Raw genomic sequence first — 27,256 nt, 5'->3', positions numbered from 1 at the left:
CTGGCAGCTCAGCTGGTAAAGAATCCGCCTGCAATGTGGGAGACCTGGATTCGATCCCTGGGTTGGGAAGATCCCCCTGGAGAAGGGAACAGGCTACCCACTCTAGTATTCTGGCCTGATGAACAAGACCCTGTTTCCCCCAAAGTCTATTTCTCCCATCAGGAAGCTTCCATAAGCCTCTTATCCTCATCCATCAGAGGGCAGACAGAATGAAAACCACAAGCAGAGAAAACTAACTAAACTGATCACAGGGACCACAGTCTTGTCTAACTCAATGAAACAATGAGCCATCCTGGGTAGGACCACCCAAGACGGACGGGTCATAGTGGAGAGTTCTGACAAAATGTGGTCCACTAGAGGAGGGAATAGCAGACCACTTCAGTATTCTTGCCTTGAGAACCCCATGAACAGTATGAAATATTAATTATGTTTGTTCAAATAAATTTTCAGCATTAAAAAAAATCCACCTGTCCAAAGATAGTTTCTAAGTCTACCATAATATGTTGGGCTTTTTAATACCTGATAAAGCTTATGCTAAAGTTTGAGCACAGGAGGTATCCTGAGCAGCTGGGGTACAAAGGCAACTCCAAGGACAAGCAAATATAAATGGGGCACAGACCACGTGATTTCAATTACAATCAGAACTGGGCCCAGTCTGGAGCCTCTGGGACGTGCTAGATATAACAACCCCCTCTCCCAATTAGGCACAGCACCTGGACAGTGAGCTACAGGTAAGGTGTGGACAGGGATGTGATGGGGCTGGAGTGGAGACTTTGATTTTGGGGGATCTAAAGTAGACTTTTTAAAGTGCGCATGCATGTGTTTGGGGAGAGGATTTTTCTTTTCTTTACAGTCACTCAGTCATGTCTGACCCTTTGCAACCCCATGAATTCCAAGTCCATGCAATTCTCTAGGCCAGAATACTGGGGTGGGTAGAGGATTAGGGAGATTTACATTCACCTGAGGGAGTCAGAAGGTTCCAGAAGTGGGTGGATTTTATAACCGAGGTTTAGATGAGTGAATTTCCCCATTTATATTAACAGCACTCTATCGGTAATACCTGCCTGGGGTTCAGGGTCAGGAAGGGCTGTGAGACTGACTGAGTTCTACAGAGAAAGCAAGCTGTGACGATTAATAACGTCTGCCCTGGCATGGGACCTGAGAGGCACATTTACTGCGAATATAATCAGGATTAGAACATTCATGGGACTGCCATATCTGCTCATCACCATGGAGGTACCTCGGAGCTGCCAACCAGGACTCAGAGGAAAGACCAGAGGGCAGCCTGGAAATTTAAACCAGAAGAGAATCTGAGGCGTGAAGACACAAAGGTCTGTGGGATCTATCCTCAGTCGTGATAACATAGGGCCACAGACACTCTTGCGAGCCAAGACGACAGAAAGCCCACTTGGCTGAGAAACGGGAGGGAAAATGGCAGGCAATGTGGCTGAGAACTTGTATCCCACACTGGCCTAGGAGAGCCCGGCACATTTTCTGTTTCTTTGGCTCCACCTCATGGATTTGGGAAATATGACTATTTATTGGGCTTCCTACTTTTCTTATTTTTTCCCCATCATCCCTTGTTAGCCTGTCTCAGGTGTGCTGAGGGAAAATAAAGTTTGATTTATTTAAATCATAGCGTATAAAAGGGGGGAGAACTGCCCCCTGGTGGTCGGTTAGGAAAATCTCTAGAACATTATTCCCAAAAGTGTTCGGGGACCCATGACTTTGCAAAAGGGAGTGGTGGTGGTTTAGTCGCTCAGTCGTGTCCAACTCTCGGGACCCCATGGACTGTAGCCTGCCAGGCTCCTCTGTCCGTGGGATTTTCCAGGCAAGAGTACTGAAATGGTCCAGGAATTGAACCTGGGTCTCCTGCATTGCAGGCAGATTCTTTACCAACTGAGCTATAAGGGAACTCCATAAGGGAGTACTCTGCAGTAAAATTACTCTGGGAAACAATTTTAAATTATACAATAGATACTCATCCATTAATTAATATATTATATATCTTTATGACATTCACTGTATTTATTACCATGTTGAGTCCAAGAAGTCCAGCAATCAAGAAACTAACTTCCTTTAATTCACCATTATTTGAACATAGACAGAAAGACTTTTTTTTTTTTAATTTTACTTTAACCCAGCATTTTGGGAGACAAGGAAAGATTATGAGGTTGTTTTCCTCTTTCAATATGGAGACTTCCTTTCCAGAGCTTTTCCCTGACAAAACCTAGAAAACTTGCATTTTTATAGCATTCTTCTTCATGATTGCATTAGTAAAAAGCTGGCTTATGTTAAAGAAAAATTCCCAGCTGGAGACAAATAATTTACATACATCAGGTCACAGCCTTCTATCAAAGAAAAGCTGACAGCATTCAGTACACTCAAGTTTTTCAGGTATAACTACCCAATAGAAATCCTAGAAATGATCACATAATATTATAGACAACTCTCTGGATTCTTAAGCTCTGCATAGTTGGGAGGTGGGAAAACACAGTGGCTTGGAGTCCTGCGGGCTCTGTAGCCATATTCACAGTTCTGACGACAGCTAAATGATTAAATGAGTTAAGACGTGTAAAGTCTTAAAAGAGTGCCTGGCAGTTGGCTAGTAATTTATTATTTCTGTATTTGCACCCACTAGAATCGGGAGTACAAAGTATCATTTCAAATGGAAAACAGTATTTTGTCCCTTTAAAAATACCTCTTGTTCAGAATGAGACCACTTAGAAATGTTGGCCAACTATCACTAACATGTATTAGGGTGGTATTTTAAACTATTAACTTTTAAAATTTGGAAACACTTGGGAATTTTCCTAACATTTAAAAAAAAACAGTGGGAAAATATATATAAAACTGTCCAGGTGGCACTAGTGGTAAAGAACCTGCCTGCCAATGCAGGAGATGGAAGGATCCCTGGGCCGGGAAGACCCCCTGAAGGAGGCATGGTAGTAATCCACTCTAGTATTCTTGCCTGGAGGATCCCGTGGACAGAGACGCCTGGGGGTTTCCCACAGGACCACCCAGTCCATAGGGCAGCGAAGAGTCAGACATGACTGAAGCGATTTGAAGCATGTGTGAACCACCCATGCACATATATAAAACTCACCATTTTAATCATTTTTAAGATTGCAATTTGGAGAAGGAAATGGCAATCCACTCCAGTACTCTTGCCTGGAGAATTCCATGGAAGGAAGAGCCTGGCGGGCCACAGTTCATGGGGTCACAAGGAGTCGGACACGACTGAGTGACTAACACACACACAAGATAGCAACTATCATCGCAATCCATCTCCAGAAGGTTTTCATCATCGCAGATGACACTGTACCCACTCAACAGTAACTCCCTGCTTCCCGCTCCGCCAGCCTCCAATAACCACCATTCCACTTTCTGTCTCTAAGAATGTGACTGCTCCAGATACTTCATATAAATGGAATCCTATGATATCTCTCCTGTTGTATCTAGCTTACTTCCTTTGGTATACTGTCTTTAAGGTTTGTCCATATCTGCCATGTGTCAGAATTTCCTTCCTTTTAAAGGAAGAAAAATGAAAAATATTCCATTTGAAGAAACTGCATACTGTTTTCCACAATAACTACATCATTTTACATCCCAATCAATAGTGCAAAAGTTTCTGATTTCACCACAGCCTCATCAACACTTTTTTATATATATTATAGCCATTCTAATCCATGTGAAGAGGTACCTCACTGTGGTTTTGATTTGCATTTCCTGCAACCCACTCCAGTATTTCTGCCTGAAGAATCCCATGGACAGAGGAGCCTGGCGGGCCACATAGTTCCCGGGGTTGCCAAGAGTTGGCATGACTGAGCGACTAACACACATGCACAGAATGACTAGTAATGTCAAGCTCTTAACATTTTTAAATGATCTTCAAGCAGAGTTTCATGAGAAGAACACAGACTTCAGTCACTAGCTCCCATCATCTGACATTTAGATTTTCCTATATACATATGCATCTTTGATAATTTTAAAGTTATTCCTTGCTTGGAAGGGGAAGAAAGGACACATATCTGGGGTCTATTTTAATTAAAAATGTTTAATAGTTAACTTTGAGGTATGGATGGTGAGAGCTCTTAATTGTCAACATCACAAAATACTTTTAACTCTGCATACTTTTACAAAAATCAGGCATACATTTTAAAACAAATAGTGAATTCTGAAAAAGAAGAAAATAAAGAAAAAAATAAGAGCCATCATTTTGTGAGATGTCAGAGACTAAGAAGAGTCTCTTTGTTGGTTTTAACCAAACTTCAGCAGGAAATTCAAATAATAGCAGAAACACATAAAATTCCTCAGGGTTTAGTGTTCTAAATGCCAGTCAGACTCGAGGTAATCTATTTCAAATCCTATTATTCACAATTAATAACTGTTTATTTAACGTTTCAGAAAATGTTTAAATTATCTGTTTCTTTTTTATGTTTAAAAATTTTTTAGTGTTACTTTAAAATTATTATTCTATTTTTTGCAAATGTATTTTAACCAGACTGTTTTATTCAAAGTCTGGAAAAGACACATTTTCCAGAAACTAAGAAAAATTATACTAAAGAGCTAAAAAAGCAAACAAACCTACTGGCATTTAAATATGAAAAGAAACTACCCAATCTAAGGTAATAAATATTTAACTTGATATATGTAAAAGTTAACATGTCCACTTCATAAGTTGATAAACTAGTATTCATAAATTACATTATTTTTAAAAATAAGTTTTAGGTTTGATATTTTACAAGGCATGAATCATCAAGGCTGCATGATAAGTCCTGAAAAGTAATAAATAACAAATGAGGTTTTTGAAAAAAATAATTTCAAAAGCAAAATTCTAGAATTGTTAAACATGTATAGAGTAAGAAATTCTTTTTAATGTGGGATACATATGCATTTTATTTTACTTTTTTATAGCAAACTAGCTTTTTAAAATTTTTTTTCCATTTATTTTTATTAGTTGGAGGCTAATTACTTTACAATATTGTAGTGGTTTTTGCCATACATTGACATGAATCAGCCATGGATTTACATGTGTTCCCCATCCTGAACCCCCCACCCACCTCCCTCCCCATCCCATCCCTCTGGGTCTTCCCAGTGCACCAGCCCCGAGCACTTGTCTCATGCATCCAACCTGGACTGGCGATCTGTTTCACACTTGATAATACACATGCATTTTAATATGCTTGATATAATGTGGGGGTATCTATAAGAAAAAAATTCTTAGGACTGACAAATATCTTTAAGTGTCCCTTCCTGTCATAATTCAAATTACAATTTTAAAAAAACACAATGAAAGCTTCTTCTCTTCAAAACACACTGTTGAGAAAAAGAAAAAACAAGCTCAAGACTGAGAGTAAATCTTTGCAAAGCATATATCTGATAAAGGATTTGTATCCAGAATATACAAAAAGAACTCTGAAAACTCATTAGGAAAACAAATGACCCAAGAAAAAAAATGCACAAAATACTGAACAAGGCAATCACGGAGAAGATACACAGCTGACAAGTAAGAGCATGAAAAGATATTCAACATCATTTGTCGTTAAGTAATTGCAAGTTGAAACTACAATGAGTTACTACTACTTTAATATTAGAATGGATAAAATGGAAAGAGATTGACCACACCAAATAATGACAAGATATGGAGGAACTGGGCCTCTTATTCAGTGCAAGTAGGGATGTAAAATGGTACAGCCACTTTGGAAAATTTGTTAACAAGTTAAACACACATTTATTATATGATCCAGGCATTCCACCCTTAGCTATTTACCTAAGAGAAATGAAAGTATACGTCCATATGGAGACTTGTACATGAATGTTCATGATAACGTTATTCTTAGTAGTGAAAATCTGGAAACAATTCAAATGTCTACTAACGGTGAATAAACAAACAAATGGGACTTTATACATACAACGGAATACAACTCAATGATAAAAAGGAATGAAATATCCATACACATTATAGCATGGATGAATCTTAAAATAATTATGCTGAGTGAAAGATGCTAAAGAAAAATATTATGTACTGTATGATTTCATTTATATGAAAAACCAACTACCGGAGAGAGATAGAAACAAGATCAGCAGTTGCCTGGAGCAAGACTGGGGCTGGGATTACCAAAGGAGAAATGTTTTGGAATGAAGTAAGTTTTCACTAAGCTTCCCTATGGCTCAGTTGGCAAAGAGTCTGCCTGCAATGTGGGAGACCCAGGTTTGATCCCTGGGTGAGGAAGATTCCTTGGAGAAGAAAATGGCAACCCACTCCAGTATTTTTGCCTGGAGAATTCCACAGACAGAGGGGCCTGGTGGGCTGCAGTCCATGGGGTCACACAGTCGGACACAACTGAGTAACACTTTCACTTTTTCAAGTTTTCACCATCTTGATTATGGTGATGGTTTTGTGGGTATATGTGTAGGTCAAAACACCAAATTGTACACTTAATCTTTCTATTTTGTGGGGCTTTGACTGCTGCTGCTTTCTCTTACTGCCTAAGGGGAGCTGAACATCCAATACAAAGCAAGATATTTATAGTTCTCTGAGGATCCTCTGTCTTAATTATATTTGAAAATAATTTGTCCATTTAATAATTCTACCACCTCTCTCTCTCTCTTTGGTTTTATTGAGATATAACTGAAATCCAGCTCTGAATAAATTTAAGATGTGCTGCCTGATGACCTGACAAACATATATTGGAAAATAATTACCAAATAAGCTTAGTTAACAACCATCTCCTCATATATTTACAAAAAGTTTTTTTCCTCAAAATTTATACTTTAAATAAGTGCAGTTTCTTTTAGGTCAGCTTTACCTTAATAAAGCAATTAAGAAAAGGCCTAATTACAATAATTCAATAATACACAGGGATATGAAGAAACATAAATAATCTTTCATCTGATTCCATCCATCAGACAATCTCCTTGAGGTTACCAAACTGAGTACTCCGGTGAGTGCATTCTTTCATGTTTTCCCTTTACTTACATAAATGTATGATCTCATTATAGGTTTTAAACTGTTTATGTAATGGGTGACCCATTAAAGTGGTATTTTCTGCAACAATCTATTAGGGTTTTAAAAAATCTCTTATTATGCATAATAATTTTTAGTTCTGAGATTGAGGCTCATTTTTTTTATAACCAAAGTGCCTTAAATACCAAAAGAAGGGATGTAAAACTATACACAGAAGCATCTTCTTTACAGTAAATTACTAGATAGAAGACTCAGTCCTCACTGAGGGAGTCAGAAAACCAAATTTTATATATAGCGAGAGGCTTCTTTTCTGCAAGATGTAATTTAATCTAGAAAAGGAAAACCATTTTTTGTTTTAAACTATAATTAGATTCTCACTCTAGGTTAAACATTGCAGCAGGGATGTTAGATGCCTCAAGTTCGACTGCAAACATACCTTTGGGATTATTTTGGTTGTACGAGCTAGAATATCATACCAACTTCAAGATTTTACCACAGGCCAACTTGTTAAAAAAATCTTCAATTAAAAAAATGATTAAATATACGCTCACTGTGAAAAATGCCAAAAATAACCAAGTATATGTGACGAAACTTTCTTATGCTCTTCCTTCAATTCCATCTGTTAGACACAACGACCTTCAACAATCTAAACTCATCTTTCCAGTCTATACAGTATGTGTGGGTATGCATGCATGTATTTCCTGCTTTTATTTTGACTATTCATTAGCTTTTTTTTTCAAAGTTTTAAAAAATTATGGTAAAATATACATGACATAAAACTGACACTTCAATCATTTTTTAATAGCATCGTTTTAGAATCATCAGAACATGCAGATTATTTTTCTTTTAATTTTTTTGGTCACGCTGCATGGCATGTGGGATCTTAATTCCCTGACCAGGGATTGAACCCACGCTACCTCCAGTGGAAGCATGGAGTCCTAACCACTGGACCACCAGGGAATTCCCGCTGTCATTTTTAACTGTTTTAGCGGTATTAATTGCATTTACACTGTTGTACAACAAACGAGACCATTATTTCCAAGGCTTTCTCATCACTCCAAATAGTATCCATTAATCATCAACTCTCATCTTCCCTTATCCCAGCTCCATGAGTGTGTGCTCAGTTGCAGTCATGTCTGACTCTCTGCAATCCCTCTCAGCCCACCAGGCTCCTCTGTCCATGGGATTCTTCAGGCAAGAAAACTGGAGAGGGGAGCCTGTTCCCTCTCCAGGGGATCTTCCCAACCCAGGGATCGAACCTGCGTTGGTAGGTGGATTCTTTATCTCAGAGCCACTTGGGAACCCATCCCAGCTCCAGGTAATGACTAAACTACTTCTCGTCTCTACAAATTTCCCTGTTCTTGATGTTTCACCTAAGGGGAATCAAATGTCTATAATCAGGGGTGCTGAAATATAGTAGAGATATACGCATGCAGCTGTGCTTGACATTAAAATACTGAGGTTTCCTCCACAGTGGCTGACAACAGATCACTGTCCTGAGCATCACCTCTGAATTCCTCTCCACCTCCCCACAACCCAGCAACTGAAAAGTCAACACCATGGCCCATGCCTGTTCAACTTGATCCTTATTTGTGCTGACTGCTTGCTAATACTTAGAATATCAGTCCTGCCTACATGAGCCTAATTTTTTGTGAGACCCATTGATTTTTTCCCCCACGCTATTTCTGAACCTCTAACACTGTAGAGCAATCGTCTATTTCATTTACGAGACCTGTGCTCCTGAGGGCAGGGGGGCTGTCTAGCTCATTCATTCTTTCACTCCCAAAATGTTTTATTGAAAACTTCATATACTGCAGTTGCTGGATCAGAATCTCAGAATACCACTGTGAAAAGGCAAACGCCATCTTGGGCTTCAAAGAACTTATGTGATTTTCTACTTTCCAGTAAGAAAAGGCAGGTGAAAAATACCTGAAGAGTCAAATAACGAAAAGAACTCCCAATAATCATGAGTGGAAACAGGTTCTTTTTTTTAATTGAAGAATAGTTTATATACAATGATGTGTTAAAAAAAAAAAAAAAGAAAAGGAAAGAGGCTCTGAAGATGAGTAAATGAGTGATTAACCTCGGTCCTCACTGAACACCTTCACATCCTCCCTCATACCAACTTTAAATAAGCAAGCTCATCATCTGTCAGACCAGCAAGGATGAAGACATACTTGAACACACCTTGTTGCAAGGATGTGGACAGAAAAGCTCCTACATTCCGTGTTGATGAGACTGTCAGTGAGGATGATGTTTTTGGAAATAAACTCACAAAGAGGCCCTTCTGGGTAGAGAAGCCAGAGAAACTCCAGTTTGAGATTGAAGGAAAAGTCCGGGAATTGGGTGCCAGGCTACACTAGGAAGTGTGGGCAGAGGCTCCAAGTGCAAAGAGCTGGTGTGATTAGAGGGTCGGGAAGGAGGCAGGAGTGAGCACAAGGCACTCCTGGGTAAGGCTGGGAGGACGGTCAGGGCGGGTCAAGTCACACCAAGCTTTACAGATCACAGCCAGGGGCCGAGCCGATCCTATCTGTGACTTCATGAGCTCCGACATCATTTAAGTCTATATTCTCCAACACTTCCCAAGGCACTGAAATCAGTGAGACTCTGAGAAATGCACTGAGCATCCCTGTAACATTCCTGCATCTCAGCCTGGGGCCCGGCAGCCCCCGGGTTAGACATGTCACCCTCCGCTTCCCTGATGTCTTCTGGGCTTTCCCACATCTCTACCTTCCAAAAAACAAACTGAAAATGTCTATTTTCAAAGTATTTTTCATTCGATGAAAATAAACCAGCTAATAATTACTGAGCACTCTTTATACGCTCGGCCTTTGTCCAAGTGCCTCATTTCTTTTAACTCATTTCATCCACCCATCCTCTTCTAGTTGAGGAAACCGAGGCAAAGGAAGACACATCATTTTCACCGCAGTCACACAGGTCGTGAGAAGGGAGTCTGGCTGCAGGGTAGTCTTGCTGCCAGGGGCCAGCATGCAGAAATTGCAATCCTCTCGTTAATTTCACTAGAGGCAGCATTTTGAGAAAATCAGGAAAAAGCTGTCTTTAACTGTTGCACAATCTACTTGTGCACAATTCACACTTTTTGCACGTTATTCATCAATACTCTTCAAATATGAATTACCCTTCAAATATGCCTATCAAATATGAATTACTGAGATTGGCTAACGAAGAAAAATCCTGAGAAATCACACAGAAATGCTACTTATATTTGATCTCTATCACACTGTCATCACTATGGCAAGGCTGGGGCAACCATTGAAATATTTCATTTTCCTCCTCATTGTATTCCAAAAAAGCAATGAAAAGTAGAAAAAAAATAAACCGAAGTATTGACATAAAAGATATAAAGCACATCTTCACTACCAGTAAGCTAAGGAAGAAAATCATTGCATGCATAAAACAATCATTAGTGCTGTTCAACTGTACACTGGACTTAAATTGGTCAAATATTCAGCTGCAAATAGAATGAAAATTTTTCAAGCATGCAAATGAAATATTAGAAATATGTTGTAGGAAATGTATCTGTGGCACAGTAGAATTAGAACATTGTTACTTTTGGCTTGCTTTTCTTTCTGAGGAGAGAATCCCTTTGTAAAATGTAATCTATTATTTAACTTTTGGGAACTTAGCTTTTATGTGAGAGGAGAGGGCTAACTGCATTTACTGATTTTCTTCCCATTGTTCGTAACTCAGAGGTTTTGACAGTAGGTCATACCATATGTCATATTCTATCCCCACTTGACAAGTGAACGTACACTCACAAACATTCATAAACCCACTTTCCTGTAAAACATATCTGAGTTCAGCATTTACCGAGATGTCCACCTACCTTGAACTAGAAAGTTTGGTCTTGCCTTCCTTTTGTTTTCACTGGAATAATCTTTGGATATTGTTGGCCAGGCACAGATGTCATCTTCTTCCTTCACACATTCTTTCTTCTGGATTTCTCATCAAAACCTGGAACACAGAACAGAGCAGCTCCTTGATGTCTGTAAGCACAGAGGAAAGGACCAGAAATCTCACACCAGGGACACTTCTAATGTATTTCCAATTTTCCTTTGGTTGGCTACAGTTGAATCACAGTTTTAGAAATTCACTTAATTAGGAGATTTAGAATAGAGCTATCTCAAAATACAGAGGAAAAGAGGCCACCCTCTTTAACAACTAAAGATTTGAAACGGATGTGGCTTCTCATGTCCTGCCTTCCATTGAATACAGAGTGTTAGGCTTCTGTCTTTGTAGGAGATGCTGAAGCACTAAAAGTTACCTAAAGTCAGTTGTAAAATCAGGGCTGTCAGAGTGGGGGGGAACTCAATAAAATATCACCTCGGAATGTGTGTCTCAGAAATGCTGAAACCAGGATGGCACTCCCGAATCTCGTTTTTAACAGATGTCAGTTGTGGAGGGAATGAAGTGCGTGTCATGAATACTGATGAAATGGGGTGTGTGTGTGTGTGTGTGTGTGTGTGTGTGTGTGTACTGCACCATAAAATACACTCATTTATATGGATTTGTCATTCTCCCTATAAAGAAAACAGTTTTTCCCCAGAAGCTCTCCCTGAGTCAGGAAGCACAGCTCTCTCTCGTCAACGGTGGGCTCCAACTCTTTCACATGGAGCAGGGAGTGAAGATCAGACAAGGCGGGCAGAGAAAGTGGACGTGGTATTCATTCATCACTCTGCCACCTGGTTCAGTAAATGAACCCCAAAGCACCCCCGAGCCCGGCCTGTACGACCCTCAATTCCTTTTAGATTTGGAAGCAGGTGTGAGGTGGAAGGCGACAACAGGAAGTTGGTCTAATTCCATCACAAGCATCTTTGCCCCCTTTCCCCTAATCATTGCCTTGGGATGAATTTTCTAACAGAAGCAGAGAACAAACCTGACCCCATATACGATCTGTTTCTTTAATTCTAACCCCAGAGCTCTGTGGCTTGTGCTTAGCCATGCTGGCTTGCACCTTCTGTAAAAGAATGTTGCTGAGAGCTTGAAATATACAGGAGAGCCCATTCTCAAGGCTCTGACCTTTCCATTCAGATGGTTTCTTCACATGCAAAGTGAGACATCGGTGCAAATCAAAGAACAAGCCCCTTCCAGCCCTTCCAGTTCAAGAGAAGCTTCAACTTCGCGTGGAGTTCTCTGTGATTGGGCTATGGCCAAGTTTTATTGTACACCTTCCAAATTTTTTTTTAGGATGATCTTATACTATTTTCATAACAGAAAAGAATAATTTATTTTAAAAGATAAAATTTCTGTTACTCATTTTCACAAGCTAAGATGCTTGTATTCCAGTACTAAACTTACTATATGACTCTCCATGAATATAAAACAACATCTCAACACATGCTTATCAACAGACTGTATGAAACAAATGCAAAATTTGCTTTAACAGGCAAAATTGTATCTGTGACTCTCTGCTCTTTAGTGACTAAGTCATGCTTGCCTCTTTTACGACCCCATGGACTGTAGCCTGGCAGGCTGCTCTGTCCATGGTATTTCCCAGGCAAGAATCCTGGAGCAGATTGCTATTTCCTTTTCCAGAAGATCTTCCTGACCCAGGGATCAAACCCAGGTCTCCTGCGTTAGCAGGCGGCTTCCTTACCATTGAGCCACCAAGGAAGAACCTGTGACTATACAAGATAAGCATGAAACTAAACAGCCCAAAGAGCCAGTCTCAGCCCAAATCTCCTACTACACAGAGAAATTAGCAGACTTAAACATTTAACAATACCTTGTAATTTTATTAGACTTCTGGGTTTCAAACTTTCTGACAAAGTAATTCATAAGCCATAATTAACAAAAACAGGCAACCTCCCCCAAAGTCTCCCAGAGCAAAAGTAAAATCCTCAGAGCCCCCCTCCCACTCCCAGTTAGCACGCCCTGAACAGTGGCCTGCCAACACTAAAGCCAGAAGTAAACAACAGAAGCCAGAAAGGGTTTGGATCTTGCCCCGAACTGGCGTCTGCTGAAAATGGTTTTAGTAAAAGAAGGCTGTGATTAGAAGATCATGACATTTCCAGCACCCGCTTATTAGCACGTCTGGAGAATCACAAAAAGGAGATTACACAGTCTCTACAAACACAGTCCCCATTCCAGAATATTTACAAATACTTTTGCTGTTTCGGCCTTCAGAGCAATTCAGTCACTGCTCTGATGGCAGACAAAGGATGCAGACACCCTAACCAATCACTCCAGGTGGTCTCCCAAGTAAGACCCCCATCACCTCCTGGTTGCTCTGACCATAAAACTATGCATCCTTTCTCTTCATCACCCCACTTCCCATTCATCAAATCCTTGCAGCACTACCTCTAAAACACATCCCATCTATCTGTTCTTCTCTCCTTTTCCCCAGTGCCATTCCTCATCCAAGCCCCCAGCATCTCTCCCTGAGACTACTTCCACAGCCATGCTTCTAACTGCACCCCTGGCCCCGGGTCACTCACTTCTTCTCATAGTGGCCATATTTATATATGAGCTCGTTTTCCTCCCTCGCTGAAAACTCTTCAGTGTCTTCTGATTTTCACAGAATAAAACATAAACTCCACCCCCTCTTCATCTCTCAAACGTCATGTCCTGACAATCCTCTCTCGCCGTCAGTATTTCTCACACTGGCCTCCTTTTCCTTCCTGCCTTTGCCAAGCCATTCTCATCTGCTGTCCCCACTGCTTACTTAGATTTGTTTCTCCAGGTTGTCCCAGAGCTGGCTACATCTCATCATTCCAACCCAACACAATGGCCTTCCCTGACCACTCTATCCTAAGTACTATCAATCTGCATTTGTGTGATTCTTTCCCCCTGATGATGTCCCATAGGATCCTAAAGACACACAGTTTGACCACTGGTTTCCTTCCCCAGCGAGAATGCAGAAGGAAGAGCTTGCTTGTCTTATTCAATGCTAAAGGTCCAGAGCCTAGAACAAAGCTCATAGTAGACACGCAGTGACTTTTTTTTTTTAACGCAGTGACTTTTAATCAAATGAATGCTTCAGATTAAATCAGGACCCAACTTTTCAATCCTGTCTGTCCCTTCAAAGTCAATCCCTTGCTTAGAAGACAAGTTGTTAATTTTCAGAAGAGACACCTCTCTCTATGAGTATCTTCACTGTCACCTCACAACCAGGTCAGCCTCCAACACAGAGTTCATTGCTCTGGAAACAAGATTCTTCAAAGATGTCAAATTAAACTTAAGACCTTGCTGACAAGCGAAGATGACTTGTAAAGAGTGTCTTGACTTAGGGGAACAATTGTGTAGGTTGTCACCGTCGGAAGTGAAGGGCTCAGGGTCTGAGTGGGTTGAGGGGTATGTCACATGGGCTGAGGCAAAAGGATTTTGCATTTTTCAAGTGCTAATGAAGCTTGCTAGGAGGTTCTCTGTGCTCTAGCCAGGCATTCAGTATAAGGAGGGCTCATTTGGGGCCCAGATAAGAGGATCAACTATCTGAAATTTTAGATGGGCCTCCTCTCAAGGTAATTTCACTTTAATTTGCAGAGTGAACTAGAGTGAGAGTGATGGCCGATTTTCTGCATAGTATCATGATTCAGAAATCAGTTTGACACATTCATCATCTCTTGTTTCTCAGGGAAGTTCCAAAAGCTTGGCCTGATGTACTAATTATACCTGTTTTATATATGTGAGTATGAGATTTGCGATCCCACAATGAGTAAATATGGAAACTTGATTTAGAATCAAGATCTTAGATCATCTAGAGATGCTAATGAAACAACAAGAGAGAAAATGCAAAAGGCATTTTCAAAACCAACCTTTTTGAGGTACAATTTATATACAATAAAATACACTCCTATTTTAAGGGTTCAGTCAGTTGATTTTTGACATATAAACACACTCCTGTACCTACCACCTCAATCAAGATATAGCATGTCTTATCCCCTGAAACGGAGAAGGAAATGGCACCCCACTCCAGTACTCTTGCCTGGAAAATCCCATGGACAGAGGAGCCTGGTGGGCTGCGGTCCATGGGGTCGCTAAGAGTCGGACACAACTGAGCAACTTCACGTTCACTCTTCCTTTCATGCATTGGGGAAGGAAATGGCAACCAACCCCAGTGTTCTTGCCTGGAGAATCCCAGGGACGGGGGAGCCTGGTGGGCTGCCGTCTATGGGGTCGCACAGAGTCGGACACAACTGAAGTGACTTGGCAGCAGCAGCATCCCCTGAAAAGTTCCACCACATCCTTCCACCCTCCTTTCTCCCCTTTATCTCCCATCTCTGCTCCAGGAAGCCACTGATGTCCTTCCTGTCACGATATAGTGATGCATATTTTTCTACAATTTCATACAAATTAAATCAGACAGTCTGAATTTTCTTTTTTGCATGTGGCTCCTTACACTCAGCATATTTCTGAGGCACATCCATATTATTACACATGTGTATGTGTACAAATACACACACACACACACACACACACGTTTCCCAGGTGGCACAGTGGTGAAGAATCCACCTGCTAATGCAGGCACCTCAAGAGGCTCAGGTTCGATCCCTGGATCAAGAAGATCCCCGAAGTAGGAAATGGCAACCCGCACCAGTGGTCTTGCCTGGAAAATTCCAAGGACAAAAGAGCCTGGAGGATTAAAGTCCATGGGGTTGAAAAGGGTCAGATACGACTGAGGGATTGAAAGTGTGTATGCGTGCGTACGCGCGCACACACACACACACGCAATGCCATATCCTTTTTTTTCTGTAAATACTTTGGAATAGAATGGCTAGATCCTATGATAGGGTATATTAATTTTACAGAAAATGAAAACCATGCTCCAACGTAGCTTTACCATTTTACATTCCTCCCAGCAGGATATGAGAGTTCAGTTGCTCCAAGTCCTCACCAACACTTGGTATTGTCAGTCTTTTAATTTTGTCCATTTTAATAGGTATGAGGTGGTATTTCATTATGGTTTGAATATGGGGCTAATAATGTTGAATATTTCTTAACATGCTTGTTGCCCAGTTCTACGACTTCTGTAAAGGGCAATTTGCGAGGTAAGAGATATAAATATTTCATGTGTAAGAACTTGCTTTATTTTAGAAACAATTTTTGAAAAACAGAACTTGGAAAAACATTTACTAACAGTCATGAAATATTCAGATCATGAAGATCAAATATATTTAGAGGCTAAACTAAAAATAATGAAGGCAGTAATATGGCAGAAAATATCATATTTTATTTGCTTTGTATTTTGCACTGTACACTCGTCTAATGCTCTAAGAAACTAGGGGACTGGAATTTGAAGAAAGGGGCTCAGACAGAATTAACTTGATCTCAGTAATGAAGGGAAAAGCTTTGCTCTTTTCCCTTCCAATTATTCTTCCCTAGACTTCATTTTATAGATCATGGGCTCAATTATTCACTGTATCTTTTTATATCTAATCTCATAAAACTGTAAGATGAATCATTACAAAATTAATATTCAACAGGCTTTATATAACTCTGCTTAATGCCATGTATAACTCAGATTTTCATCACCCCAAGGCCTCCCAAGATCTATAAATGCCACTACATTAATAAAACACCATGTATTTAACTCTAACATTCCCATCACAACTCAACACCACAAAACCACTCAGTTTAAATTAGACAACCAGACAGACACTGATGAGAGACACTGACTATATAGAAAAGGCCAAACTCTGTATGAGAAGTCCCATGATGACAACCAAGGTCATGTTCTAACCCATTTGTTTTGAGAAACAATAGTTCTAATAAAAATGAGCTTATTGTGCTTCTAGGGGCACTCACACAGGAACCATTATGATTTTTTTATACCACATAGTCCCAAAGAGTTTCTCACTCTTAAATAATCATCACCTTCCAGGCAGTAAAAAAAAAAAAAAAAAAAGCTGATGAATGCATCTACTAGATACCATCTCTTAACCCCCATCCAACAGAAGCAGAAGAGATTAAGAAGAGGTGGCAAGAATCCACAGAAGAACTATACAAGAAAGGTCTTTGTGACCCAGATAACCACGATGGTGTGATCACTCACCTACAGCAAGACATCCTGGAGTGTGAAGTCAAGTGGGCCTTAGAAAGCATCACTACGAACAAAGCTAGCGGAGGTGATGAAATTCCAGCTAAGCTACTTCAAGTCCTAAACGATACTTAAAGTGTTGCACTCAATATGTCAGCAAATTTGGAAAACTCAGCAGCAGCCACAGTACTGGAAAATGCCAGTTTTCATTCCAATCTCAAAGAAGGACAATGGCAAAGAATGTTCAAACTACTGCACAATTGCACTCGTTTCACATGTAGTAGCGTTTATGTTCAAAATCCTTCAAGCTAGGCTTTAGCGGTACATCAGCTGAGAACTTCCAGATATACAAGCTGGATTTAGAAAAGGCAGAGGAACCAGAGGTCAAACAGCCTGCATTCATTGGATCATAGAGAGAGCAAAGGAATTCCACAAAAACATCTAACTTCTGTGTCACTGACATGCTAAAGCCTTTGACTATGTGGATCATAACAAACTGTGGAAAACTCTTAAAAAGATGGGAATACCACATGACCTTACCTGTCTCCTGAGAAACCGGTACACAGGTCAAGAAGCGACAGTTAGAACCGGACATGGAACAACTGACTGGATTAAAACTGGGAAAGGAGCACAATAGGGTGTATACTGTCACCTGCTTAAGAAGCACTGTAGGGCGTGCCTGCTGGCTCAGGGGTAAAGAATTCACTTGCCAACGCAGGGGACATGGGTTTGACCTCCGGTTCAGGGAGATTCCACATGCCACAGAGCTTAGTTGCTCCAAGCCCTTGCCCCACAGCTACTGACGCCCCGAGCTCTAGAGCCCGTGCCCTGCAACTAGAGAGCAGCCCTACTTGCCACAACTAGAGAAAAGCCCGAGCAGAAATGAAGACTCAGCACAGCCAAGAATAAAATAAACATATACAGAAAATTATCCAAAAAAAGAAGCCGTGTAAGAAGACTGTATATACAAACAAGAAGACAGGATTTAGGGTGCAGCTGGAATGGGATGAAGGAGTCATGCTGAACACCATTTGGAACCAGGCAAAAAAGGCTGTTGGAATCCTGTTTCCTGCCACTTGCCTAGTAGGTAACCTTGAGCAAGTCACTTAAACTTTTTACCCCAACCCCCTTATCTTGCAAAACAAAGCTAATAATTTCTACCTTCTTTTACTTATGCCAGGTATTGAGTTAAGCCTCATTAAGTTCCCAGGGAAACCTGGCACAGAGTCTGAATTCGACAAATATTTGTCCAATGAATGAAAGAATTGTGACCAAACACACACTGGATCTTTAATAGCAAAGTGGCACCTGGGCAGGACAGAGAGTGAGGAGACAGAGGAATGAGACATTAGTCCTGTCTTCCACCTAGTTAGAGGAACAGAGAATATATATTATTCTTACACCCATGCACACACAAATACATATATGTGTATACAGGCTTCCCAGGTGGTTCCAGGGGTAAAGAGCCCATCTGCCAATGCAGGAGATGCAAAAGACTCAATCCCTCGGTTGGGAAGACCCCTGGAGAAGGGAATGGCTACTTACTCTAGTATTCTTGCCTGGAAAATCCTACAGACAGAGGAGCTTGGTGGGCTACAGTCCATGGAGTCACAAAGCGTTGGACACAGCTGAGCGCACACACACACAGGCTGTAACCTACAACCAATCAGTAACAGATACACAGCAAAGTCATAAAGAAGCATGCTTGATGTAGCCACGTCAGGGAGACGTAGCCAGCTCAGCTACAACAGTCCACTGAGCCACCAGTGAGCGGTCCATATGTAAAGTCAAAAGAACCACATAAAAGACAGAACCATGTACTGAACCCAGTATAGCGAAATACTGTCATTTTAACCTGAAAGCAATAAGAGTTTACTAAAGCAGCACTTTCCATTCTATCTTTTTGTGTTCTAAGCCTTAGAACCCTGTGTGCATTTTGTGTTTACACGACCTGTCAGCTGAGCCTGGCCACACTGCAGATTATCAGCAGCCATGCATGGTTACTGGCTTCTGCACTGGACAGTGTGGTTCCAGATGCATGGAGACGGGGCATCTGCTGAAGACAGACGCAGGCAGCTAGGCTTGGGGAGCAAGGGGGGTTCGAACGGATGGACATGAAGAGATGTGACTGGGTGCTTTTCAGAGCTCTCTGCTGGCATGAAGACTCTGGTGGGAGCACCTTCTAGAAGTCTCCTTGACCTTTGTCCTCCTGCCTCAAGGAGTTTCTGAATCTACAGAAAGCACAGATCCATACTTTAAAAAAGCGATTTCTTTGTGGCACTGTATGGCTCTAACTAAATGAAACACAAAGTGAATACCTGACAGAGCCAAGCTCTGGCTCCCAGAGCCGCAAGGTCTGGCGGAGCCCCAGTTCGCCCTCCAGCCACAGAGTCAGGAGCTAAACAAGTGCCGGAGCCATTCCCAGCAGAAAGCCGATGGGCGGCCTCGCTCAAGAGGGGAAGGGTGGCCACACAGCCAGGCTGTGAGCATGTCCCTTGCAAGAGACATCCGACCCGCCACGTGCAAGTCCTGGTCAAGTCCACCTTCTTTTGGCCACACCGCATGGCATGGTGGGGAATCTGTTCCCCAGCCAGGGATGGAATCTGCGCCGCCTGCAGTGGAAGCTCAGACTCATACCCCAGACCGCCAAGGAAGCCCCCCAAGTTCATTGTCTAAGGTAAGATGGATGAGGGAGACCCACGTGGCCGGGAAGTGTGTGGTGACGCGTACTAAAAAGGAATTCAGGCGATGAATAAAACAGGAATGAGAAAGATGGAGGTTAGAAGAGGAAGGCAGACACCCAGAAACCAAGAGTCATTTTACAGGCTGTCCCCCCAGCAGCTGAAGACACCCTCCCCTAAGCAAGTTTAAAGTGGCCCCGTCTCTGGAGGCCAGGCCGGGTCACGTCGGGGGGCTGGACCCACACTGGCCTCCTCCCCCCTTCCCCCATCCTGTCTCCTCCCATTGCTAACATCTGGTCAACGATCATGGGCAAGCAAACAAAAGAAGTGGCCTGGGTAAGAAGACAGGCAAGCATTCTCCCCGCAGCTCCCTGTTGAGTCCCAATCACAGACTTCCTATTGGTTTGCAGGAGAAGGAATTTCTGAGTGGTCGCTAATCTCAGCTCAATAATATCATGATCAGAAGGCACGTTCCTTGTGTGGAAGTCACCCAGGACCCAGCCATTGTGAGCACATGGGAGGGTGACCTCACTGTGCCCGGGTCTTGCAATTTTTCTCAAGTTTTAAATATAGATTTTGTGGGACATTTTCCAGTTTCAAAATGTTTGGAACGACGTCAACAAATTTTTAAACACTGGGCTGGCCCACACTGTGCAAGCCAAAGAAAGCAATTGGTGGGGCTGCCAGCTTGAGATTCCTGCTCAAGTTCAAAGAGACCCAGTCGAGGTCCAGTTCCACCACCATCAGGCCATCTGAAGCTTCTCCATTCCATTTTGTTCTGAGGCTTAATTCGGATGAGGCACATGAAGGGCTTACCAGGGTTTCGGGCACACGGTGAAGGCGGTTAATAGCTGGTGTCGGCTAGCGCTACAGAACTTCTGAGATTTACTTCTGACTGTGACATAGGGAGCAGATCACAGAAAACCCTAGAGACAAAACATCTGAAACAGGGCTCCTCTCCCACGAATGATTCCCTGTCTCTTTAATTCTGTTTCAAGGGTTAGATTTATGTGTTTTCATTTTACTGTCAGAATTTATGAAACTTGATCTGGCTGCATAAAGGCAGCAAGGAAGTGGGGGAAGGTAAAGTGAAAGTGGAAGTTGGTATAAGTTTTCTAAAAGGACTTTGGTAATGCTTCCCAGGTGCTCAGTGATAAAGAATTCGCCGGCCAGAGCAGGAGTCCTCTCGCAGGAGTCGAGAGTTCAATCCCTGGGTTAGGAAGATCCCCAGGAGGAGGAAATGACAAGTCACTCCAGTATTCTTGCCTGGAAAATCCCATGGACAGAGGAGCCTGGCGGTTACAGAGTCGGACATGACTGAGCACACACATAATGCTTAGCAAAAGATTAGAAAAAAAAAATTGTATGCCTTTTGACTCAGGCATTCCACTCTAAGAAATTTTTAGCCTAAGTAAAAACTGATGGTTTTTCATAAAGACTTAATCCTAAGAATCTTTACGACAGGGAAGACTATAATGAAAAGAATTAAGGAAATTAAATGCCCATAAACAGGGCGTTGGTTGCAAGAGTTAACTAGAATGCTGATTTCTGTCTATCACAAGCCCCTATGACTCTCAGAGCACTTACGATGTTCACTGTATGTCTCACGCAGTACACACCCTTGGAGCCAAGGGCCTGTCAGTCTTATCTGAGTGCACCACTATACATGAGCTAGCACACAATGGTCACCAACAATTTAAATACATCCAATCATATGTAGTGTGAGTCTACTTTACTTAAAAAAAAAAAAAAAGGCATATATTTCTGGAATTTCTATTATTTGCACTTTTCCCTAAATAGGGACTCAGCAGACTACAGTCTCAGGACCTTCTGCCGGTTTTTGTAAGTAAACTCTTTTTTAAAAATTATTTATTGTAAGCAAACTTTTACTGGAACAGAGTCATGCTCTTTCTTTTACACACCCTCTAGGGCTGCTTTTGCAGGATAATGCAGACCTGAGTACTCGCAACACAGCCTATCTGGTCCTTCAGAAAAGTTGGCTGACTCCAGCTCTAGGTCTTAAGAGTTTTTTAGAAGTGCTTTCATACACACACACAAGGTGGGAAACAACCTCAGGGAGGGTGCTGGGGCGTTTCACCCTCCATTGCACAGTGTTTAGTCATGGACAACAGAAAAATAATAACATGGCGAATTCAAAAATGTGGACACCTAGGGCCCGCCACTTTTTCTTTTCCCCAAAGATTTAATGCTGGCTCCTAATATTGCCTGAAGCTTTCTATTTACTTTAAAATGTTGTTGTTGTTCTTTATCGCAAAGTGGTGTCCAAACCTTTTGTGAAGCCACAGACTGTAGCCCACCAGCCTCCTCTGGCCACGGAGTTTCCCAGGCAAGAATACTGGAAGTGAAGTCGCTCAGTCGTGTCCGACTCTTTGCGACCCCATGGACTGCAGCCCACCAGGCTCCTCCATCCATGGAATTTTCCGGGCAAGAGCACTGGAGTGGGTTGCCACTTCCTTCTCCAAAGAATACTGGCAGGGGTTGCCATTTCCACCTCCAGGAGATCCTCCTGACCCAGGGATCAAACCTTCCTCTCTTCCATGAGCAGGTGGCTTCTTTACCACTGAGCCAGGAGGGAAACAAAAGGAATGATACTGCAATTAAAAAAAAAAAAAAACGTTTAAATAAAAAAAGGACAAACGCCAGGCGCTGCATGCCTCAGGGACTGGTATTCCTGGGGACCGAGCCCCGTCCCCGCTCCCCCGCACCCCGCGTCCCCCAGGCTGAAGTGTGGAGCAGCTGGGAGCTGGGAACGAGGCACCAGCGAATAACCCCCCTTGGCCCCGGAGTGCCTGGCCCCTGCGGATGGGAACCCAATCCCTGATTCCGGCGGGCTCTCCTACATCTCGAGCAAGTTGAGAACACCCACAAAACGATGGACCTCTGTGCCGGAAGAGCTTCGAAAAGTCATCACCTGTTCCCCAGGCCTCCTGGGGCTGGGGTTCCCGCCTGCAGCTTCCGTCCTCGGGAGTCACACCGCCTGTGGATGACAGCGCCATCAGCATCGCCGTTCGGGTGGGGCTTGGGATTTCTGGGAAAGGGGACGCTATGGAGGAAAGAGTATCCAGACACGAAGCCTGGGCTCTTTCTTCCAGCACATTCTACCGGAAGCTACCACTCAAGACACCACTTTCTCTAGAGCTCTGGTTGCCCAACTCGCCCTAAATACTGGGCGGAGAAGTGCTGCCGCCTTGTGGACGTTTTCTCGAACTACAAGTGCCAGAGCGGAGCTTCTGGTGGCTCAAGAGTCTCAAAGCTTACGGGCTCCAAAGGACACGGAGCCCTCAAGCCACGTCCTGGGGCAGGTCATCGAAGAAGAATTCAAGAGAGAGCTGATCGTGGAAGCCAATTTCCAGAGGTCAGTTTAGATTTAACTCACCGTTTTTCCTTTTTTTCTTCTGTTTGGTTTCTCAAAAGCACATATTTTAAACATGCTCCATTTTTTAGGCTGTGAATCAAAACTGAAGCAGGACATCTCAAAGCGCTCAAAATGGCCATCACCAAACAGTCTATACACAACTAACGTGGGAAACGGAGGGCATGCAGGAAATAGAACCCTCCTACCTCTTTTTGAGGAATGAAAGTGAGCAACTGCCAAGACAAAAAAATAGTGTGCAGGTTCTTGAAAAGACAAAAAACCGCTACCAAGTGACCTGGCAATCCCACCTCTGGGCCTGGAGGCCAAGGAAAACCATACTTAGAAAAGTCACCGGTACCCCAAAGTTCCCTGCAGCGCCATGGGCAAAGCAAGCAACGGAGAGCTCCCTGGACAGACGCCGAGGAAGAAGATGTGGTCACGTAGTGCCATAGGACTCAGCCAGGGAAATGAACCTTTGCAGCCTTTGCAGCCACACGGATGGACCTGCAGATGACCGTGCTAACTGAAGGACGTCGGAGAGAAAACAACAGAACGACTATGGCATCTCTTAGGAGTGGAATCTGAGTTTGATAGAAATGAACTCATTAAGAAAACTTACTCAAAGACTTCAAAAAGAAACTGTGGTTCCCACGGGGGAAGAACTGGGGTAAAATGGGGCGGTTCGGGAGGACTTAGGAAGGGATTCACACGTACACAATATTATATATGATACAGGCCATCAAGGAGCACCTACTGCAAAGCGCGGGGAATTCTACCCAGTCTCTAAGAACCTGGGTGGGAAAGAAGGTGAATAAGAGCCGATACGCGTGAAGGCATAAGCAAATCCCTTTCAGCTACACCGAAACACACACACACACACACACACAGAACTGTTAAGTCAACTACAATTCAATATAAAAGCAAAATCAAATCTATTTAAAAAGGGGGGGGGGGGTAAATAAAAGCCAAGAATATCGCCCTTCAGCCTCAGGGTCTGGGCTGCTGTCACATCCCAGGAGCCCGGGCCACTCGGGGTCCCCCAGGCTGAACTGCGGTGCAGCTGAGGGAGCTGGGGAAGAGGTGGCAGCGAATGAACCCCTGGGCCTCAATATCCTGATCCAGGTGGGCCCTCCTACACCTCAATCGAGTACACCCAAAAGACGGTGGACCTCTGCGCCGAAAAAACTTTCAAGAGTCACCTGCTCCCCTGGTCTCCCGGTGCTGGGGATCCCACCGGCACCTTCCATCCTCGGGAGTTACCTCTTCTATGGCCGACAGCCCCGCCAGCATTTCCGTTAGGGCGCGGCTTGGGATTTCTGGCAAAGGGCACACTATGCCATTAAAAGTAAGGAGACACGAGCCCTGGGCTCTTTCTTCGGCACGTTCCCACCGGAAGCTACCATCCAGGATAGGTCTTTGCTTGCCCAAGGCAAGCTAGCGGGGCGTGGGAAAGTGCTGCCGCCTCGTGGATATTTTCTGGAACTACAAGCGCCAGAGCGGTGTTTCAGGGTCACTAGGTCTGCGGGGCTGGAAAGGACACCAGCGCACAAACCTGTCCTGGAGCAGGTCATCGAAAAAGAATTCAACAGAAAGCGGATCGTGGGGAACCCAATTTCGAGAGGTCAATTTAAATTTAACGCACATGGATTTTTCTTTTTTATTGTTTTTTTTTTAAGCACGTATCTTAAATATGCTCCATAAGCCTCATTTTGCATAACTGTGAATCAAAACTGCAGCAAGGTATCTTCTTGCACCAGTCACAGTAGCCATCACCAAACGGTCTGCATACAAGAAATGTAGGAAATGAGGGCATGCATTGAACAGAACACTCGAGAAGACTGTGGATGTTCTTGAAAACACTAAAAACAGAGCTACATCGTGACCCAGAACTCCCATCCCTTGGTCTGTAGGCCAAGGAAGCCTAAAATTTGAAAAGACACCTGTCATCTAAATTTCATTGCAGCATCACAGAATAGCAAGCAACCAATAGCTCCTTGGATAGATGCCTGGACATGATGTGGTTAATCTGTTCCAGGGAACAGGACTCAGGAAAATGACTTACTGTCTTTGCAGCCACATGAATGGTCCTGGAGATGATCATGCTGACTGAAGGAAGACAGGAAACAGCAGAACGACTGGAATTTCCTAAGGGTGGAATCTAAACCACGATACAAATGCACTCATTTATGAAACCGACTCAAAGACTACGGAAAGAAACATGGTTCCCAAGAGGGAATAAATTGTGACAAAGTTGGGGGGGGGGGCAGAGAGAATTTAGGAGGGTGGGATTCACACATATTCAATATTATATATGAAACAGATCATCAAAAAACACCTATGGCAAAGCAAAGGAAACTCTACTCAAACAGTCTCTAAGAACCCGTATAGCAAAAGAACGTGACTACCAGTTGATACAGGTATATGAATAAGTGGATCTCTCTGCCCTACACGGGAAAAAAAAAAAAAAAAAAAAAACCCCAACAACACTGCAAGTCAACTATATTCCAACATTAAAAAACCAAATGTAAAAAGAAAAACAAAGGAAAATAAAGAAATGCCAAGAATACTGGCCTCAGGCCTTGGGGCTGGGATGTTGTCACAGCCCAGGAGCCCCAGCCCACCCGGGTCCCCCACGCTGGACTGTGGTGCAGCTGACGCGCTGCAGAGGAAGTGCCTGCGAATGAATCCCTCTTGGGCCTGGAGGGCCGGGTCCCTGTGGATGGGACTCCAATCTCCTGATCTAGGCAGGCCCTCCTACACCTTACACAAGTTGACGACACCCCGAAAGGTGGACCGCTGTGCCGAAAGAGCTTTGAAAAGTCACGTGTTCCCCAGGTCTCCTGGTGCCGCGGTTCCCACCTCCAGCCTCCTTCCTCGGGAGTCACCCCGCTTTGTACACAGTACCCGCAGCATCGCCGTTAGGGCGGGGCCTGGGATTCCTAGGATGCGGGATCCCTACTCGTGAAAAAGCACGAAGACGCGAGCCCTGGGCTCCTTCTTCCAGCACATTCCTCTGGAAGACACCACCCGGCACACCACTTTCTCGGCGGCCCTGGTTGCCCAAGCCAGGCTTACGGGCGGCGGAGAAGTGCTGCCGTCTTGTGGACGTTTTCAGGAACTACAGGTGCCAGAGTGGCGCTTCTGGGCGCTTCATATTCACAAGGCCTGAGGGGCTGTCAAGGACACCAGCCAGAAAACAATTGTCGCCGGCAGGTCAATGAAAAGAACTGAAAAGAGGACGGATGTGGGGGAAGCCTATTTCCAGAAGTCAATTTAAATTCAAAGCATACTGTTTTTTTTCTTGTTTGGCTTTTTTTAAAAAGCACGTATTTTCGATATTCTCCGTAAGGCTCATTTTCGAGAGCTGTAAATCAAAACTGCAGCAAGTTCTCTCTGAAACAGTCACAAAGTACATCGCCAAACTGTCTACATATAAGGAATGGGGGAAAGGCAGGGAGTGCATGAAATAGAACCTTCCTACCTTTTCTGGGGGATGAAATTGGCAACAGCTATGATGGAAAATAGTTTTTCCAGGTTCTTGAAACCACTAAAAACAGAGGTACCACATGACCTGGCAATTCCACCCCTGGGCCTGTATGCCAAAAGGTCTTAATGACCCGGATAACCATAATGGTGTGATCGTCCACCTAGAGCCAGACATCCTGAAGTGTGAAGTCAAGTGGGCCTTAGTAGGCATTACTACAAACAAAGCTAGTGGATGTGATGGAATTCCAGTTGAGCTATTTCAAATCCTAGAAGATGATGCTGTTGAAGTGCTGCACTCAATATGCCAGCAAATTTGGAACACTCAGCAGTGGCCACAGGACTGGAAAAGGTCAGTTTTCACTTCAATCCTAAAGAAGGGCAATGCCAAAGAATGTTCAAACTACCCCACAGTTGCACTCATGCTAGCAAGATTATGCTCAGAATCCATCAAGCTAGGTTTCAACAGTACTTGAACTGAGAACTTCCAGGTGTACATAAAACCTGGATTTAGAAAAGGCAGAGGAACCAGAGATCAAATAGCCAACATCCACTGGACCATAGAAAAAGCAGGGGAATTCCAGAAAAACATCTACTTTTGCTTCATTGACCAGGCTAAAGACTTTGACTTTATGTGAAAATTCTTAAAGAATGAGAATACCACACCACCTTACCTGCCTTCTGAGACACCTGTATGCAGGTCAAGAAGCAACAGTTAGAACTAGACATGAAACAACAGACTGGTTCCA

At 43.1% G+C, this 27,256-nt stretch overlaps 1 protein-coding gene across 1 annotated transcript in view; it reads right to left on the bottom strand.

The window, feature by feature from the left end:
* Window positions 1–27,256, bottom strand: part of FRMD4B (FERM domain containing 4B) — a 353,626-nt gene that overhangs the window by 236,776 nt on the left and 89,594 nt on the right. The window contains exon 2 of the mRNA XM_070455691.1: window positions 10,818–10,945. The gene's annotated coding sequence lies outside the window, so the exon portion shown is untranslated. The remainder of the gene's footprint in view (window positions 1–10,817; window positions 10,946–27,256) is intronic.

The sequence above is a fragment of the Odocoileus virginianus genome, chromosome 26 (genome assembly GCF_023699985.2).
Source record: "Odocoileus virginianus isolate 20LAN1187 ecotype Illinois chromosome 26, Ovbor_1.2, whole genome shotgun sequence".
Classification (NCBI taxonomy): Eukaryota; Metazoa; Chordata; class Mammalia; order Artiodactyla; family Cervidae; genus Odocoileus; species Odocoileus virginianus.
This window is presented reverse-complemented; position numbering and strand designations above follow the sequence as displayed.